At 42.7% G+C, this 21,160-nt stretch overlaps 1 long non-coding RNA gene across 1 annotated transcript; it reads left to right on the forward strand.

The window, feature by feature from the left end:
- The first annotated feature begins 14,545 nt into the window (after positions 1 to 14,545).
- Positions 14,546 to 20,776, forward strand: LOC139555840 (uncharacterized). Its single transcript, XR_011671032.1, has 3 exons — positions 14,546 to 14,883; positions 19,902 to 20,180; positions 20,303 to 20,776. It is a non-coding gene; the product is annotated as an uncharacterized lncRNA (long non-coding RNA).
- Positions 20,777 to 21,160: the final 384 nt, after the last annotated feature.

Below are 21,160 nucleotides of genomic sequence, written 5' to 3' on the forward strand. Positions count from 1 at the left end.
GGGCGGCACCGGACTGAGGGGCGGCACCGGACTGAGGGGCGGCACCGGACTGAGGGGCGGCACCGGACTGAGGGGCGGCACCGGACTGAGGGGCGGCACCGGACTGAGGGGCGGCACCGGACTGAGGGGCGGCACCGGACTGAGGGGCGGCTCCGGACTGAGGGGCGGCTCCGGACTGAGGGGCGGCTCCGGACTGAGGGGCGGCTCCGGACTGAGGGGCGGCTCCGGACTGAGGGGCGGCTCCGGACTGAGGGGCGGCTCCGGACTGAGGGGCGGCTCCGGACTGAGGGGCGGCTCCTGGCTCGCGGGCGGCTCCTGGCTCGCGGGCGGCTCCTGGCTCGCGGGCGGCTCCTGGCTCGCGGGCGGCTCCTGGCTCGCGGGCGGCTCCTGGCTCGCGGGCGGCTCCTGGCTCGCGGGCGGCTCCTGGCTCGCGGGCGGCTCCTGGCTCGCGGGCGGCTCTGGCAGGTCCTGGCTGGCTGGCGGCTCTGGCAGCACCTGGCTGGCGGGCGGCTCTGGCAGCTCCTGTCTGGCGGGCGACTCTGGCAGCTCCTGTCTGGCGGGCGACTCTGGCAGCTCCTGTCTGGCGGGCGACTCTGGCAGCTCCTGTCTGGCGGGCGACTCTGGCAGCTCCTGTCTGGCGGGCGACTCTGGCAGCTCCTGTCTGGCGGGCGACTCTGGCAGCTCCTGTCTGGCGGGCGACTCTGGCAGCTCCTGTCTGGCGGGCGGCTCTGGCAGCTCCTGTCTGGCGGGCGGCTCTGGCAGCTCCTGTCTGGCGGGCGGCTCTGGCGGCTCCTGACTGACGGACGGCTCTAGCGGCTCCTGACTGACGGACGGCTCTAGCGGCTCCTGACTGACGGACGGCTCTGAAGGCTCGGAACAGACGGGCGGCTTTGAAGGCTCAGGACAGACGGGCGGCTTTGAAGGCTCAGGACAGACGGGCAGCTCAGACGGCGCTGGGCAGACGGGCAGCGCAGGCGGCGCTGGCCAGACGGACAGCTCAGACGGCGCTGGGCAGACGGGCAGTGCAGGCGGCGCTGGGCAGACAGGCAGCTCAGACGGCGCTGGGCAGACGGGCAGTGCAGGCGGCGCTGGGCAGACGGGCACACCTGTAGGGAGGAGACGGAGAGACAGCCTGGTGCGTGGGGCTGCCACAGGACCCACCAGGCTGGGGAGACCTGCAGGAGGCTTGGTGTTAGGAGGAGGCACCTGAAGGACCGGGCTGTGGGGGAGCACTGGAGCTTTGGTGCGCAGCCTTGGCACCACCCCCAGGCTGGAATACTACTCTAGCCCGGACCCTCCAGAGTGCAGGCACAGGCTGAACCGGGCTGTGGGTGAGCACTGGAGATCTAGTGCCTACTACGCGCACCTCTCCCTTAGGCTCCACTCCCACATTTGCCCGGTACGAGCAGAGCGCAGGCATAGGACGCACTGCACCCTCCCAGCGCCCCGGAGACTCAGCACGCCGAGCCGGCGCAGGATACCCTGTACCGAAACTGCGTACCGGAGACCAGACGCGCTGAGCAGGCACAATACGCCCTGGCTGGATGCCCATACTCACATGACACTTTCGGGGGGCTGCCCTATAGCGCACCGGGCTATGGGCACGCACTGGCGACACCGTGCGCTTAACCGCATAACACGGTGCCTGACCAGTAACGCGCTGCTTATGATAAGCACGAGGAGTGAGCTCAGGTCTGCTACCTGGCTTAGCCACACTCCTCTTTAGCCTCCCCCCCAAAAAATTCTGGGGCTGCCTCTCATACCTGTCGCGCTGCCGTGCTGCCTCCTCATATCGCCGCCGCTCAGCTTTCGCTCCCTCCAGCTCAGCTTTGGGGCGACGATATTCCCCAGCCTGTGCCCAGGGTCCTTCTCCGTTTAAAATCTCCTCCCATGTCCAGGAGTCCTGAGATTTTGGCCGCTGCTGCTGCTGCTGCTGCTGTTGCTGCCCGTTACCACGCTGCTTGGTCCTTTTGTGGTGGGTGATTCTGTAACGCTCGTCGTAATCCTCCTCGTCTGAGGAGGATAAGTTAGAAGGATCGGAGGACCAAAACGCAGCGTGGTATATATCCATATTTATTAGAATACTTTACGAGACGAACAAAACAATAAACAAAACGAAACCAATGACGCTACAGTCCTGAACAAGTGAACAATGAAAAACAATGAACGCACGAACAGGAACAATCACCCACCAACAAACAGTGAGAACAGCCTACCTAAATATGGTTCCCAATCAGAGACAACGTAAAACACCTGCCTCTGATTGAGAACCATATCAGGCTAGTTAGACAAACCTAAACGAATGAAAACACATAACATGGAATATACCCACCCAGCTCACGTCTTGACCAACTAAACAAAGACTAAACAAAGGAAATAAGGTCAGGAACGTGACATATAGACTTCTTGCCACCAACAAAATGTTGAATATTTGGGGCATAAAATCATCGAAGCTCTGCAGATTTTGTTGTGAGGATACAGAATCAATAGACCATTTATTTTGGTATTGCCCTCAGGTAGCCTGTTTCTGGTCTCAGGTTCAGGAATGGCTGAAAATGCATAGCATTGATCTAAAATTGACCCTAGAAATAGTACTGTTAGGAGATCTGGAGAGACCGGGTCAGTCAATTACTAATATACTAATACTCTTAGTAAAAGTATTTATCTTCAACACGCAATCTGTAGATTCTATTCGATTAGATAGATAGAAATTGTACGTTAAACATTATAGCTTAGTTGAAAGATATGTGTTGAGTAGAAACACGAGTGGGTGGCCAGCAGAGATACAGTGGGGAGAACAAGTATTTGATACACTGCCGATTTTGCAGGTTTTCCTACTTACAAAGCATGTAGAGGTCTGTCATTTTTATCATAGGTACACTTCAACTGTGAGAGACAGAATCTAAAACAAAAATCCAGAAAATCACATTGTATGATTTTTAAATAATTAATTTGCATTTTATTGCATGACATAAGTTTTTGATCACCTACCAACCAGTAAGAATTCCGGCTCTCACAGACCTGTTAGTTTTTCTTTAAGAAGCCCTCCTGTTCTCCACTCATTACCTGTATTAACTGCACCTGTTTGAACTCGTTACCTGTATAAAAGACACCTGTCCACACACTCAATCAAACAGATTCCAACCTCTCCACAATAGCCAAGACCAGAGAGCTGTGTAAGGACATCAGGGATAAAATTGTAGACCTGCACAAGGCTGGGATGGGCTACAGGACAATAGGCAAGCAGCTTGGTGAGAAGGAAACAACTGTTGGCGCAATTATTAGAAAATGGAAGAAGTTCAAGATGACGGTCAATCACCCTCGGTCTGGGGCTCCATGCAAGATTTCACCTCGTGGGGCATCAATGATCATGAGGAAGGTGAGGGATCAGCCCAGAACTACACGGCAGGACCTGGTCAATGACCTGAAGAGAGCTGGGACCACAGTCTCAAAGAAAACCATTAGTAACACACTACGCCGTCATGGATTAAAATCCTGCAGCGCACGCAAGGTCCCCCTGCTTAAGCCAGTGCATGTCCAGGCCCGTCTGAAGTTTGCCAATGACCATCTGGATGATCCAGAGGAGGAATGGGAGAAGGTAATGTGGTCTGATGAGACAAAAATAGAGCTTTTTGGTCTAACTCCACTCGCCGTGTTTGGAGGAAGAAGAAGTATGAGTACAACCCCAAGAACACCATCCCAACCGTGAAGCATGGAGGTGGAAACATCATTCTTTGGGGATGCTTTTCTGCAAAGGGGACAGGACGACTGCACCGTATTGAGGGGAGGATGGATGGGGCCATGTATCGCGAGATCTTGGCCAACAACCTCCTTCCCTCAGTAAGAGCATTGAAGATGGGTCGTGGCTGGGTCTTCCAGCATGACAACGACACGAAGCACACAGCCATGGCAACTAAGGAGTGGCTCCGTAAGAAGCATCTCAAGGTCCTGGAGTGGCCTAGCCAGTCTCCAGACCTGAACCCAATAGAAAATCTTTGGAGGGAGCTGAAAGTCCGTATTGCCCAGCGACAGCCCCGAAACCTGAAGGATCTGGAGAAGATCTATAGGGAGGAGTGGGCCAAAATCCCTGCTGCAGTGTGTGCAAACCTAGTCAAGAACTACAGGAAACGTATGATCTCTGTAATTGCAAACAAAGGTTTCTGTACCAAATATTAAGTTCTGCTTTTCTGATGTATCAAATACTTATGTCATGCAATAAAATGCTAATTAATTACTTAAAAATCATACAATGTGATTTTCTGGATTTTTGTTTTAGATTCCGTCTCTCATAGTTGAAGTGTACCTATGATAAAAATTACAGACCTCTACATGCTTTGTAAGTAGGAAAACCTGCAAAATCGGCAGTGTATCAAATACTTGTTCTCCCCACTGTAGATGGGATGGGCTGAGGGAAGCTGAGGGTTGGTATGTGGAATTGGAGACAAGTGGGAGTGGAGTTGCTGTGTGAGAGAAAGAATGATGGTCAAAAGATAAAGGGAAAAAAAGTCAAAATAAAACATAATAAAAATACATTTGAATGACACGAAGTGGCAGTGTTTTTACAACTAATGCCGGTTTGCCTGAGGCTGATGCCATGCAGGTGTTTGTGCACATGCATATACACACACTCTCATTCCAATTAACACATACAAGAACACACACATACATGTAATAGTGCAAGACATGCACACTAACATATAAAGTAGGCATTGCTGTTATGATTTCAGTTGTCCTTGATGTCTTTTGTTTTACTTCTTTTTTTTTTGTAAAATGTTTTGGGGGGTTAAAATTTTGGGGGGGGTAAAATTTTTTTGGGGGGTTACATTGGGGGGTTCTTGGGGGTGGGGAATGGAGTTAATTGTATTTTTTATTTTTTTTCTTCCGGGGGGGACTGTGGGAGGGGTCTCGAATGGTTGAGGGACAGCTATTGGGGAACTGTGGGGTGATCTTGGAGGGTTCGGGTTTCACAAGATTAGATTATGATCATGAAAAAAGGAAACTATGACATATATTTTATATCACTATCATGCACACGGACCCTCACACAAGGATGGCTCTGTTGCGGAAAGACTGATACATGTTTGATAGTGTCTTGATGCTGTATTGTTTGTCCTTCATGTTCTAATACTTTAATGTTATCCCTTGTGTTTTTCTGTAACAAATAATAAAAAAAAATAAAAAAATAAAAAAAATACATGAAGGTCAGTCAATATGGAAAATGTCAAGAACTTTTGAAAAGTGCAGTCCCAAAAACCATCAAGTGCTATGAAACTGGCTCTCATGGGGACCGCCACAGGAATGGAAGACCCAGAGTTACCTCTGATGCAGAGGATAAGTTCAATGGAGTTACCAGCCTCAGAAATTGCAGCCCAAATAAATGCTTCACAGAGTTCAAGTAACAGACATATCTCAACATCAACTGTTTAGAAGAGACTTTGTGAATCAGGCCTTCATGGTCGAATTGCTGCAAAGAAACCTCTACCAAAGGACACCAATAAGAAGAAGAGAATTGCTTGGGCCAAGAAACATGAGCAATGGTCATTAGACCGGTGGAAATGTTGTCCTTTTGGTCTGTAGTCCAAATTGGAGATTTTTGGTTCCAACCTCTGTGTCTTTGTGAGACGTGGTGTGGGTGAACTGATGATCTCTGCATGTGTGGTTCCCACCGTGAAGCATGTGGGGGTGGTGCTGCATCAGATGACCTGGCCTCCACAATCCCCAGACCTCAAACAAATTGAGATGGTTTGAGAAGAGAGACCGCAGATTGAAGGACAAGCAGCCAACAAGTGCTCAGCATATGTGGGAAGTCCTTCAAGACTGTTGGAAAAGCATTTCAGGTGAAGCCTGTTGATAGAATGCCAAGAGTGTGCAAAGCTGTCATCAAAGCAAAGGGTGGCTACTTTGAAGAATCTCAAATATAAAATAAATGTTGATTTATTTAACACTTTTTTGGTTACTACATGGTTCCATATGTGTTATTTCATAGTTTTGATGTCTTCACTACTATTCTACAATGTAGAAAATAGTACAAATAAAGAGAAATCCTTGAATTAGTATGTGTTCTAAAAGCAGCAACATTATGTACAAAATAAGTTACAAACATTGTGAAAAAACACACAAAATAGCACATTTAGTTAGGAGCCTGTAAAACGGCAGCCATGATCAAATAATGGGGAATTGTGTGAGGGCCATTGACACAAAATCTAAATTGAATCCATTTTAAATTCAGGCTGTAACGCATGAAAATGTGGACAAATTCAAGGGGTGTGAATACTTTCTGAAAGCACTGTATTGTCCCTCTTCTTTTCTCAGAACCCCAAGAGACACAATTAACCGGGTCATCGAAGGGAGACCCATTCAACTGAAGTGAAGTTAACCCCTTACATTTGTGGAAATGTTCTAACAGAAGAAGTATAAAAAGCATATGCATGACCATGGTAGCAATTGAAAGATAACACTTTGGGGATTATGGGGACATGATCAGACCAAAGGTGAGGTCACAACAGTGACCTGACACAAGACTGAATCTAAACATTACAATATTGATTGTATGTGCATTTTACATTTACTGTACTTTTCACAGGATTTGTAAATATCGAAATCTGAAAATACACATGTAATAACCAAAAAAGTGTTCAACAAATCAAAAGATATTTTATATTTGAGATTCTTCAAAGGAGCCACCCTTTGCCATGATGACAGCTTTGCACACTCTTGGCATTCTCAACCAGCTTCATGAGGTAGTCACCTGGAATGCATTTCAATGAACAGGAATTCCTTGTTAAAAGTTCATTTGTGGAAGAGACTTGCTTGGGCCAAGAAACACAAGCAATGGACATTAGACTGGTGGAAATCTGTCCTTTTGGTCCAAATTTGATATTTTTGGTTCCAGCTGCCGTGTCTTTGTGAGACGCAGAGTATGTGAATGGATGATCTCTGCATGTTTGGTTTCCACCATGAAGCATGGAGGAAAAGGTGTGATAGTGTTGTGGTGCGTTGCTGGTGACACTGTCTGTGATTTATTTATTTAGAATTCAAGGCACACTTAACCAGCATGGCTACCACAGCATTCTGCAGCAATATGCCATCCCACCTGGTTTGTGCTTAGTGATATGTGTTATTTCATAGTGTTGATGTCTTCACTGTACATAAAGGACCATCCTTAGAACATATCTAATTATATGGCTCCACACACCTTTCTAACACAGCTTCCATCTGCTGGCCTTTATTTCCCCCTACGTGTGGACCACATAAACATATGCTTGGCTGCCAAACTTAAACATCAACAAGACACTTGATACTGTAAACAGACATGCATACACACATACATACACAGAATGGCACACGACATGACACACAGACGTAGACACAGTGACTGGACAGTCATCCTAGTCTCTACTGTAGATAGTTTGTGTGTGTTTAAATAGCTCATTCCATGTCAGTCACCACCCTGGCCTGCTCAGAGCAGACGGGGGCCTGCGCTATCTCTGTTAAGAGAGAGAAACGGAGAAGGAGGAGGGAACAAAAATATATGTGCAAAGAGAGTGATGGAGAGAGAGAATAACAAGAGAATGGGAGACAAGCACCATGTGAGAGACTGATAGAGAGAAATAAGTGAGAAAGAGAAAACGGGGAAAGGGGGGAGATGTGGTCTTTGTGCTGGTTTCACCAACACTCTCCTAAACAAACATTTTCTCTGACAAACTCTCACAATTTTCTGTTTGTCCCCAAACACCCTCCTACTCAGCCCACAAACCGGCTCCTAAACTCAAACACAACACTACCTCAGGGCAAACATTCTCCTGCACAACCCACAAAACAATTAACACCCTTAAAACAGGCTCCTCGCTGAAAATACAATTCCTAGTCGCTGGAAAACAGTGTTCATGTTTGCTGAAATGTGTGGAGTGTTACTGTGTGGGTAGAGCTTGATGTCAGACAGTTTTGTTAAGTTAAAGATAGCACAAAAGAAAGACCCAGAATAACCTTGAACTTGAACTAAAATCCATGTCTTCCGTATGGGGGCCAAACTTTCATGTGAGTCTGGGGATTGAGATCTACTCTGACTGGTGCTGGTTTGGGGTGGGGTTTGGATAGCAGGGTTGAAGTGGGCCTGTTTTTTTTAGCAGTGTTCCCTGCTGCAGGCACTTTGTGGGACAGCTGTGGAGGGCTGTTTTTTAATGTATTATTTTTCTGGGGAATTGGCAGGGGTTTGAGCCTGGGCATCTGGTGCTTTGAGGAGGCCTGCTATTTATCAAACTGAAGCAAAGTCAGCAGGGAGGAAAAAAACATAACCCCCCCCTTTGCTCTCTTTCTTCCCCCTCTAGCTCTCTCACTCCCTCGCTCTGTGAGTCTGAGGACATGTTATTTAAAGCCCTGTGTGAAGGGAGTTGTACAGCGCCCTAAAGGAGAAAGCGAGGGAGTGGGAAGAGGGAATGAAAGAGCGAGAAGAGGGATGGTAAAATGTACAGCCCAGTTACAGTGCCTTCAGAAAGTATTCATATACTTTTTGACTTAGTCCACAGTTGTTGTTAGTCTAAACTCAAAATTGATTAAATATGCATTTTGTTCTCACCAGTCTACAACCAATACCCCAAAATGGCAAGTTGAAAACATGTTTTTAGAAATGTTAACAAACATATTGAAAATTAAATACAGAAATATATAATTTACATAGGTATTCACACCCCTGAGTCAATACTTTGTAGAAGCACCGTTGGCAGTGATTACAGCTGTGAGTCTTTCTCGGTAAGTCTCTATGAGCTTTCCATACCTGGATTGTGCAACATTTGCCAAATTTTTTAACATTCTTCAAGCTCTGTCAAAATAGTTGTTGATCATTGCTAGAGGTCAATTTCAGGTTATGCCATAGATTTTCAAGTAGATTTAAGTCAAAACTCTAACTTGGACAGTCAGGAACATTCACTGTCTTCTTGATAAGCCACGCCAGTGTAGATGTGGCCTTGTGTTTAAGGTTATTATCCTTCTGAAAGTTTAATTAATCTCCCAGTGTCTGGTGGAAAGCAGACTGAACCAGGTTTACCTCTAGGATTTTGCCTGTGCTAGCTCTATTCAGTTTCTTTTTTATCACGAAAAACTCCCCAGTCCTTAACGATTACAAGCATACCCATAACATGATGCAGCCACCACTATGCTTGACAATATGGAGAGTGGTACTCCGCAATGTGTGATATTGAGTTTGCTCAAAACAACACACTTTTTTTCTGTTCAGGACAAAAACGTAACTGCTTTGCTACAATTCTTTTCAGTATTACTTTAGTGCCTTGTTGCGAACAGGACGCATGTTTTGGAATATTTTTTATTCTGTACAGGCTTCCTTCTTTTCACTGTCAATTACAGTAGGTTAGTATTGTGGAGAAGCTAGAATGTTGTTGATCCATCCTCAGTTTTCTCCTATCACAGCGGTTTCCTTCCTCTCAGGCATCTGAGTTAGGAAGGACGCCTGTATCTTTGTAGTGACTGGGCATATTGATACACAATCCAAATTGTAATTAATAACGTCACCATTCTCAAAAGGGATATTCGATGTCTGCTTTTTTTTTAACCATCTACCAATAGGTGCCCTTCTTTGCAAGGCATTGGAAAACCTCCCTCGTCTTTGTGGTTGAATCTGTGTTTGAAATTCTGCTCGAATGAGGGACCTTCAAAATAATTGTGTGAGTGAGATACAGAGATGAGGTAGTCATTCAAAAATAATGTTAAACACTATTATTGAATACACAGTGAGTCCATGCAACTTATGTGACTTGTTAAGCACTTGTTTTTACTTGTTTTTTACTACTGAATGTATTTAGGCTTGCCATAACAAAGGGGTTCAATACTTATTGACTCAAGACATTTCAGCTTTTCATTTTTTATTAATTTGTAAACAAAAATATGTTCCACTTTGACGTTATGGGGTATTGTGTGTAGGCCAGTGACAAAACCATTTACATTTAATTTAAAAAAATGGGCTGTAACACAACAAAATGTGGGAAAGTCAAGGTGTGTGAATCATTTCTGAAGGCACTGTAAGTCTTTCTGGTCTGTCAAATAAAAAAATACTTGTTCATATATTTTGTTGCACAACCAGAGAAGCTGGCAACTGTTGTTATTCTCCACTTTAAGAACAAGGCTACTTTTTGTAATGTAGATCAATTTGCTTTTCAGGGAATTCGTTTTTCTTAGAAAGACTGGAAGATGTGGAAAATAGAGGGTCTGCTGACAAGTTAGCTCACTCAAGTTGAATGGATATTTCCCACCATGCATTGGCGTTAAGTTGAACACTGTTTCTTTTGACAGGTGGTAGGAGGAGTTATTTAAGCGATACACATATTTGAGTCAACCCATTGGTTCCCAATGACTGGGATGTCTAACGTGTTGACACTTACGGCAAGGCTCCAGAATACTGTAACAATCTTCGTTGGGAGAAAGAGAGGAGGACCAAAGCGCAGCGTGGTAAGTGTTCATGATGAATATTTAATGGAACAAACTGAACACTGAAATAAAAAACAATAACGTGAACGAACGAAAACCGAAACAGTTCCGTGTGGAACACACAGACATGGAAGACAACCACCCACAAAACACAATAGAAAACAGGCTCCCTAAATATGGTTCCCAATCAGAGACAACGACTAACACCTGCCTCTGATTGAGAACCATATGAGGCCAAACGAAAAACCCAACATAGAAAAACAAACATAGATAACCCACCCAACTCACGCCCTGACCATACTAAAACAAAGAAATAACAAAAAAGGTCAGAACGTGACAAATACAATTTTCCCCTGACTAACTGACTAACTTTTCCAGTTGGTGGCACCAGCTCGCAGCTGTGAACGCTGCGTGTAACACATCCGGTATCAGGATAAATAAAAAGCAAGGTCTGCTAACTTTCTTTAATTATGTTTAATTACCGCAAACAATGAATGGCAAATGCAATTTTCGTATATACGGGTTCGCTGTATCACCGCGCAGGGTAAACAGGGAACTGCAGGAAGTACGTAAACAGCTGTTCTTATACCGTGATGACATAGTTCCAACGCGTCTGTTGGCCAATCACAGTAGAGGCTGGGCGCGGTTTAGACTTTGCTAACTAATTCTCACCAGCTGAGGAAGTGGAAACTCAACACATTAGCTAGATCGCTAACTCTAAATATAACACCTACTGCTAGTAGCCATGTATTAATCTAACAGTAAATATACTGTCCTAAAAAAAACTTTGCAATGATTCAGTGCACTCGCGATGGCCAAAGTGCAATTTCGCATGCTCCGTATTTCAAAGCAATATCAGATATCTTGACTGTAAAACACTGTACTTTGAGCTCAATAACGATCGTTGACAATTAAAATAATCTCTACAGAAAGCTGCCCTCTCTCTTTAATATGGACAACTATTTGTTTTTTTGATGCAAATGCATTTTGAAATGTTATACAATCATGAGGGGCACACAAGGGGGAGAGAGCGTTTGAGAGGCTCACTCATTACAACAGCTGGCCCCAGCGAAACAGTCAGGCACAGTGGCAGACACTTCTTATTTATTACAGGAACCATGAGGATAATGCACTTTTCTATTTGTGCTTTTATCCGCCCCAACAATAGGATGTTTTGATTGAGGTGAACAGGTAGAACGCGGCAATACCATTTTTTACTTACACGGCCAAGTCAAAGGGTCACAAAATGCGACTAAATGGTATGCCTGGCGCCCTGCCTCAGTTGCGTTGGACTGTGCTTCAACCACATTCCACTAGTTGTCTCATTTGACAAAAACAATCATCAGAGAGTTGAGGGTAAGGAAGAAATGTATCAAAGAAGTAGAGAAAGAGACTGAAAAAAAGAGGGGATGAAGAGAAGATGGAAATATGAATAGGGTGACTGTAACGATATTCGTCTTTCCGATGAAGAGTAGTCATCGGACCAAAGCGCAGCGTGGTAAGTGTTCATGTTATATTTATTAAAAACAGAACACTAAACAAAATAACAAAGAGAAGGAACGAAAACAAAACAGTCCTGTAAGGTGCAGCAACACAAAACAGAAAACAACTACCCACAAAACCAACATGGAAAATGGCAACCTAAATAGGCTCCCCAATCAGAGACAACGAGAAACAGCTGTCTCTGATTGGGAACCAATTCATAAACCAAAACCCCTATACAATACAAAAACTAAACAAACCACCCTTGTCACACCCTGACCTAACCAAAAAATAAAGAAAACAAATATAACTAAAGTCAGGGCGTGACAGTGACAGAAGAGGGGGTAGAGAGAAAAAATGGAATGACAGAAAAGAAAGAAAACAACTTGAGGTTAGTCTTTCCAGGTAATGGTAGAACACTGTTTCAGATTGAACCTCCCTCCCTGGCCCTGCCCAAACTCTCTTGCTCTCTCTGCCAATCTGTTCCATACCTCCACTGTGATGTAACTCCCTGCGCCGAACATGTTTTCCGACACACACACACACACACACACACAGAGGCCCCATTCATTCATTGCAGTTGTTTGTGTGCCGCTCCAAATAGTTCACATTTCTCTCCCCATCTGTGGGCCTGCAACGGCCAATAAGGTATTTATTTATGTAAGATGAATCTTATGGGTAAGCCACCCCACATATGCCTTCTGACGTGCACATTTTTTTGACTAAGCATATGCAGAGGAGCTGTGGGGGGGAAAGCATCTCAACAGATACAGTAAACACACACATTCTCTCTCACTCTCACACACGTGCGCATACATATTTGACTGTTTCAGGAAACTAGGTGTATGTCGCAAGTCACAACTTCCCAGGAGAGCCATTTGAACAAAAACATTTTTTATTGAAATGCATTTTTGGGCAGAAATGCCTTCTCAAACATGTGAACTTTCATGTACCTTAATAACAAACTTTTATGCCATCTGTAAATATGAATAAAGTTGTTAAATTACGAGCCTAGTTGGTTTAGCCAAAGAAAAAGTCAGGAACCTTCCCGCTAGCCATGATTGGCTGAGAATGAGTGGGCGAGAGATGAGTTTCAGATTGGTCTGTGGTGTAGCATCTTGTCTATAAAATGAGCTGCTCGTTATGCGTAGATTATCCTTTCTACTGCAGTTTTTTTTTTAGATATAACGTTAGCCATGAAGAACTGCAAACATGCTGCTACTGCTCTCAATAACATTGCTGCCCTGAATTTATCAGGCACTATCAACAAAGGTCAGTGGGAAAAGGTTGTGATGGACTACTTTCTGGAGGACGATCGTGCCATGTTGATTCTCTCTGACTCTGAAAATGATTCAGATGATAAGGAAATCCCTAATGTAGGTTCAAAAAATGTTGAAGAAAACATTTGTTTCTGATGACAGTGATGGGGAAGAAACGGCGATCAACAGTGTTGTTGTCACGGAAGAAGTTGACGGAGTTTTGAAATCAGTGGAATGTCTGTGCAAACTAAACAGAAACGACACTGGACGTCTTATTTAATGAAAGGGGTTGCAGTCTGCTGTGAAGCGTTCATCCATGTATACGGGTAAGAGTCTAGCTACAGTTTCAGATATTATATGTTTCTAATTTTGTAAGAAAGTTGTTTTCATTGCAAGTTTAAGCATGTTGTTATCTAGCGAGCTGAAGTTCAATGGCTGGCTTGCTAGCTAACATTGAACTTATTTGGTTAAGTTTAGCTAGCTATGCCAATCGGTTTGTATTGCTAGTAGTCTATGGATTGGGATCATAGTTAATTCTTTAGCTAGCTAGTTAACGTTACATGTCTAAACAAAAAGACCCAAAGTTAAAGCTTGCTGTTAGTTCTCTAACGTTAGATAGATGGCTGGCTAGCTAGCTAACATTACGTGTATGAACTGTGTGTAGTGATATCTCAGAATGCCATTTCGCATTGCTAGTTATAGCCTAATGTTAACTAGCTAACATTGAACCTATTTGGTTAACTTTAGCTAGCTATGCCAATCGGTTTGTATTGCTAGTACTCTATGGATTAGGATTATGGTTAATTGTTTAGCTAGCTAGCTACATGTCTAAACAAAAGACCCTAAGTTAAAGCTTGCTGTTAGCTAGCTAGCTGACGTTAGATGACTGGCTTGCTAGCTAACATTATGTGTATGAACTGTGTGTAGTAATAACTCAGAATGCCATTTGGCATCTATTGCATAATAATGCTAAAATATTTGTACCTGGAATTTGTAATTCGGCATCAGTAGAACACGCCTGACTCTCCTCCACCGGTCATACAAGGAGAATGGTCTAATGCCTCCCATCAAAAAGAGAGCTGGGCCAAGCAAGCACCTGAAGCATGAGGACTTGCAGCGAGTGGTGAACTTCATCAACAACTACGCAGAGGATAATGCAGTAGTATTACCAGGACGCCACCCACACAAACACTTAGGTGGAAAGCTGCTGCCATCCCATGTGACAAAAGCAGCAGTGTGGCGTCTGTACATGGAATCAATGACAAGATTTGGTATGTAAAAGCATAAACACATTTTGATTATTTAATTGACCTCCAACATGATTGGCACTACTTTTATTGATCTCACATTATTTCTGTATTTTCCAGAGGTACGTGTAGTCGGGCTGCCTTCCTGCAGGAATCTGTGGAAAAAATTGCTGCCCCACATCACAAGCACTAAGCCCAGGACAGACCTGTGCTGGCAGTGCCAGAGGAACAACTATCAAGTCTTCAGATCTGCCAATCTTCAAGAAGTTGTTAAGTCAGTCAAGCTGAAGAAGCAAGAGCAGCATGTCCTGCTTGTTCAGAGTGAGCGGTCTGTCTACCAGAAGATGGTTGCTGACTGTAAGACCACCTGTCAAGACCTGCAGTTGTCTCTGGGGGCCCGTACTGAACCAGCAAGAAAATACATTAGGATGCATTACAGCTTTGATTTTGCTCAACAAGTAAGCAACATTTCCTCCTTTATACTGATTAAGGACGTAGATGGATAGATAGATAGATGTACACTCCAAAAATATATATACAGTTGAAGTCGGAAGATTACATACACCTTAGCCAAATACATTTAAACTCCGTTTTTCAGAATTCCTGACATTAAATCCTAGTAAAAATTCCCTGTCTTAGGTCAGTTAGGATCACCACTTTATTTTAAGAATGTGAAATGTCAGAATAATAGTAGAGAGAATAATTTATTTCAGCTTTTATTTATTTCATCACATTCCCAATGGGTCAGAAGTTTACATACACTCCATTAGTATTTGGGAGCATTGCCTTTAAATTGTTTAACTTGGGTCAAACGTTTGGGGTAGCCTTCCACAAGCTTCCCACAATAAGTTGGGTGAATTTTGGCCCATTCCTCCTGACAGAGCTGGTGTAACTGAGTCAGGTTTGTAGGCATCCTTGCTCGCACACGCTTTTTCAGATCTGCCCACAATTTTCTATAGGATTGAGGTCAGGGCGTGATAATGGCCACTCCAATACCTTGACTTTGTTATCCTTAAGCCATTTTGCAACAACTTTGGAAATATGCTCAGTGGCATTGTCCATTGGGAAGATCCATTTGCGACCAAGCTTTAACTTCCTGACTGATGTCTTGAGATGTTGTTTCAATAAATTAACATAATTGTACTTCCTTATGACGCCATCTATTTTGTGAAGTGCACCAGGCCCTCCTGCAGCAAAGCACCCCCACAACATGATGCTGCCACCCCCGTGCTTCACGGTTGGAATGGTGTTCTTGCAAGCCTCCCCCTTTTCCTCCAAACATGACGATGGTCATTATGGCCAAACAGTTCTATTTTGTTTCATCAGACCAGAGGACATTTCTTCAACAATCTTGGTTCCCATGTGCAGTTGCAAACTGTCTTTTTTATGGCGGTTTTGGAGCAGTGGCTTCTTCCTTGCTGAGCTGCATTTCAGGTTATGTCAATACAGGACTCGTTTTACTGTGGATATAGATACTTTTGTACCTGTTTCCTCTAGCATCTTCACAAGGTCCTTTGCTGTTGTTCTGGGATTGATTTGCACTTTTCGCACCAAAGTACATTAAAACCTGTTTGGGCTGCAGGGGCAGTATTGAGTAGCTCTGATAAAAGGTGCCCATTTCAAACGGCCTCGTACTCAATTCTTGCTCGTACAATATGCATATTATTATTACTATTGGATAGAAAACACTCTCTAGTTTCTAAAACCGTTTGAATTATATCTGTGAGTAAAACAGAACTCATTTGGCAGCAGACTTCCTGACCAGGAAGTGGAAAGTCTGAAAACGATGCTCTGTTCTAGGGCCTGCATATAAATGGGCATGATACGTATTAGTATACATGCACGTCATACCCCTTCCACTAGATGTCAAGAGGCAGTGAGAGAAGAAATGGGGTGATTATCTTGGTCTGAGGTGGAACAAATCCTCTTGGAATGACGTGTCACCCATTTCCTGTTTTCTGGAAAGCGCGAGGATGGACCTGGAATTGCCTTCTGGAAAGCTGTCGTTATAGGCGACTACTATCTCCGGCTTTGATTTTATTTGATACATGTCACAATATCATCGTAAAGTATGTTTTTTCAATATAGTTTTATTAGATTACTGAAATTTTTTCGGGACGTTAGGCGTGTTGCTTTGTCTGCGTATGTTCAGGAAGGAGAGCTTCGCGCCACTTGGCTAGTGTGCTTGCTAATTCAAGAGGGACAAAGGACGTTCTAAAACCAAACAACGATTGTTCTGGACAAAGGACCCCTTGTACAACATTCTGATGGAAGCTCATCAAAAGTAGGACCCATTTTATGATGCTATTTCATATATCTGTCGAACTGTGTACTATTAGTTTTGCTGCTGGGAAATGGCTTGTGTTTCTGGCTATTGTGGTAAGCTAATATAATGCTATATTGTGTTTTCGCTGTAAAACACTTAAAAAAATCGGAAATATTGGCTGGAATCACAAGATGCCTGTCTTTCATTTGCTGTACACCATGTATTTTTTAGAAATGTTTTATGATGAGTATTTAGGTATTCGACGTTGGTGTCTGTAATTACTCTGGCTGCTTCGGTGCTATTTCTGACGGTAGCTGTGATGGTAGCAGCAATGTAAAACTGATTTATACCTCAAATATGCACATTTTTCGAACAAAACATAGATTTATTGTGTAACATGTTAGAGGACTGTCATCTGATGAAGTTGTTTCTTGGTTAGTTTGGTTGGATCTTGGTTAGTTATGTTGGTTTTGTGCATGTTACCTGTGCTGTGAAAAATGTCTGTCCTTTTTTGTATTTGGTGGTGAGCTAACATAAATATACATGGTGTTTTCGCTGTAAAACATTTTAAAAATCGGACATGTTGGCTGGATTCACAAGATGTTTATCTTTCAAATGCTGTATTGGACTTGTTAATGTGTGAAAGTTAAATATTTCTAAAAAATATATTTTGAATTTCGCGCCCTGCACTTGAGCTGGCTGTTGTCATAAGTGTACCGGCGTCGGGCTTGCAGCCTGAAGAAGTTAATCTCTAGGAGACAGTCTCCTTCCTGAGCGGTATGACTGCTGCGTGGTCCCATAGTGTTTATACTTCCGCAGTATTGTTTGTACAGATACACGTGGTACCTTCAGGCATTTGGAAATTGCTCCCAATGATGAACCAGACTTGTGGAGGTCTACAAATTTTTTTCTGAGGTCTTGGCTGATTTCTTTAGATTTTCCCATGATGTCAAGCAAAGAGGCACTGAGTTTGAAGGTAGGCCTTGAAATACATCCATAAGTACACCTCCAATTGACTCAAATTATGTCAATTAGCCTATCAGAAGCTTCTAAAGCCATGACATCATTTTAAGGAATTTTCCAAGCTGTTTAAAGGCACAGTCAACTTAGTGTATGTAAACGTCTGACCCACTGGAATTGTGATACAGTGAATTATAAGTTAAATAATCTGTCTGTAAACAATTGTTGGAAAAATTACTTGTGTCATGCACAAAGTAGATGTCCTAACCGACTTGGGAAAACTATAGTTTGTTGACAAGAAATTTGTGGAGTGGTTGAAAAACGAGTTTTAATGACTCCAACCTAAGTTTGTGCAAACTTCCGACTTCAACTGTATATCTTCTACTTCATCACCATCCCGGATCCGGGAGTATCCTCATCAGTAAAAAGCTGACTAGCATAGCCTAGCATAGCGCCACAAGTAAATACTAGCATATAAATATCATGAAATCACAAGTCCAATACAGCAAATGAAAGACACATATCTTGTGAATCCAGCCATCATTTCCGATTTTTAAATGTTTTACAGCGAAAACACAATATGTATTTCTATTAGCTAACCACAATAGCAAAAGACTCAACCGCATATTTTCACAATTTTTTTACCGCATAGGTAGCTATCACAAAACCGACCAAATAGAGATATAATTAGTCACTAACCAAAAAACAACTTCATCAGATGACAGTCTTATAACATGTTATACAATAAATCTATGTTTTGTTCGAAAATGTGCATATTTGAGGTATAAAATCATAGTTTTACATTGCAGCTACAATCACAAATAGCACCGAAGCAGCAAGAATAATTACAGAGAGCAACGTGAAATACCTAAATACTCATCATAAAACATTTATGAAAAATACATGGTGTACAGCAAATGAAAGATAAACATCTTGTGAATCCAGCCAATATTTCAGATTTTTTAAGTGTTTTACAGCGAAAACACAATATAGCATTATATTAGCTTACCACAATAGCCAAACACACAACCGCATTCATTCACCGCAAAGGTAGCGATCGCAAAAAAACAGCAAAAGATATAAAATTAATCACTAACCTTGACCAACTTCATCAGATGACAGTCCTATAACATCAGGTTATACAATACACTTATGTTTTGTTCGAAAATGTGCATATTTTGAGCTGAAAACCGTGGTTATACATTGTGAAAATGTAGCTACTTTTTCCCTGAATCTCCGGATATATTTCTGACGCTCACCTAATCTGACCAAATAACTCATCATAAACTTTACTAAAAAATACATGTTGGACAGCAAATGAAAGATACACTAGTTCTTAATGCAATCGCCGTGTTAGATTTTAAAAAATAACTTTACCATAACAAACAGCTTACGTTATAGCGAGACAGCGCCCGCAATAAGGGCGGAAAATAGAACTAAACATTTTCCACAGAAATACGAAATAACATCATAAATGGTTCCTACTTTTGCTGAGCTTCCATCAGAATCTTGTACAAGGAGTCCTTGGTCCAGAATAATCGTTGTTTGGTTTTAGAATGTCCTCTTCTCCTGTCGAATTAGCAACCATAGCTAGCCATTTGGCGCAAACGTGCCCAACTTCACCTGACGCAAAGAAAAGAAAATTCCAAAACTCGCAATAAACGTTCAATAAACTGATACAACTCGGTTGAAAAAAACTACTTTATGATGTTTTTATCACATCTATCAAATAAAATCAGAGCCGGAGATATCTACCGTGTATACCGAAAGCTTTTCAGAAGGCAATCTGGGGTTCCTTCTCGCGCCTTCGAAGACAATGAAATTTCCAGACACGTCATTCCAAAAGCTGTTGACATCTAGTGGAAGGCGTATGAAGTGCATGTATATCCATAGATTTTAGGCAAATTAATAGGAAGGCCCTGGAACAGAGCCTCGATTTCAGATTTTTCACTTCCTGTCAGGAAGTTTGCTGCAAAATGAGTTCTGTTTTACTCACAGATATAATTCAAACGGTTTTAGAAACTTGAGAGTGTTTTCTATCCAATAGTAATAATAATATGCATATTGTACGAGCTAGAATAGAGTACGAGGCAGTTTAATTTGGGCACGATTTTTTACAAAGTGAAAACAGCGCCACCATATTGAGAAAAGGTTTTAAATAAGGCCAAATACCTTTCACTGAGCAGTGTAAAGACAGACTGACAGGGGTGAGACAATTAATTGTAATTTATGTTATTTTGTTGTTTGCAGGTGCACTAGCCTGCAGCCAGGTCCCATCTACTTTTTAACTCCTCGCAAGTGTGGCTTGTTTGGTGTCTGCTGTGAAGGAATACCACAACAAGTCAACTACTTGATTGATGAAGGCATGTTGTCCAGAAAAGTGAAAGACAGCACTCTGACAGGGGTCAACATCCCACAGCTGGTTGGACTGGAGGATGGTACGGTGCTGGTGGAAAGCTATGGCTGACAACAACACCTGACTCTGTACTTCAGGCCGCTGCTACAGATCAAACAGTACCAGCACTTCAGGTGAATATCATTGTCATTGCATTGTATCAGGTTATTCTTCTTATCTAAACTTGTGAGGTGAATTGATAAGGTGCAAGGTTGTAATGTCTTCTAATTTTATTTAGTTTTTTCCTGTTCTATAGCTTCGATGCTCTGGAGACTGGTGTTGTTATCGCCAAGGAGCTTTCAGACTCAGTCGGGACCAGGTTTCAGGAGCTATGCAACGCTGACATCCTTCCTCCCATAGATGGTCTGCCTCTACAAGCACCACCTGGACTGGACACAGCTAGACAAACATATATTTTTGAGAATATAAGGGGGTTTTGTTTACGAAGAGACTATGGACGTCACATGCAACTGCACCAAAGGCAAGGGCAGGACAGAAACAGGCTCTCCGAATATAGATTCCCTTGTTCATGCATGGTTCGGACGGACCAGTCATATTTTACTTTTACTTCACTACATTCTGAATAAAAATATGTATTTTTTACTCCATACATTTTCCCTGACACCGAAATGTACTCGCTACATTTTGACAGGAAAATTTTTCAATTCACACATCTGGCAGACTCACTAAACACAAGTCCTTTGTTTATAAATTATGTAATAAAAAAAAATACAGAAAATTGTGCCGTCTGGTTTATTAATATAAGGATTTTGAAACGATTTATACTTATAATTTTGATACTTTAGTAAATTTTATTAATTCCATTTACTTTTGATACTTAAGTATTTTTAAAACAAAATACTTTTAGACTTGTACTCAAGTAATATTTTACCGGGTGACTTTCACTTGAGTCATTTTCTTTTAAGCTATCTTTACTTTTACTCAAGTATGACAATTTTGTACTTTTTCCACCATTGGATTTGGCTGGGGATTATATCATTTCTTTCACATGACCCATCAATTTAGACGAATGTGTCTGGGTAAGCGTCATCTAATATTTATAAAATATTTTTATCTGGACACTTTCTGTTTAACTGGAATTTTTCCTTATTGT

Source organism: Salvelinus alpinus, chromosome 27 (genome assembly GCF_045679555.1).
Source record: "Salvelinus alpinus chromosome 27, SLU_Salpinus.1, whole genome shotgun sequence".
NCBI lineage: Eukaryota > Metazoa > Chordata > Actinopteri > Salmoniformes > Salmonidae > Salvelinus > Salvelinus alpinus.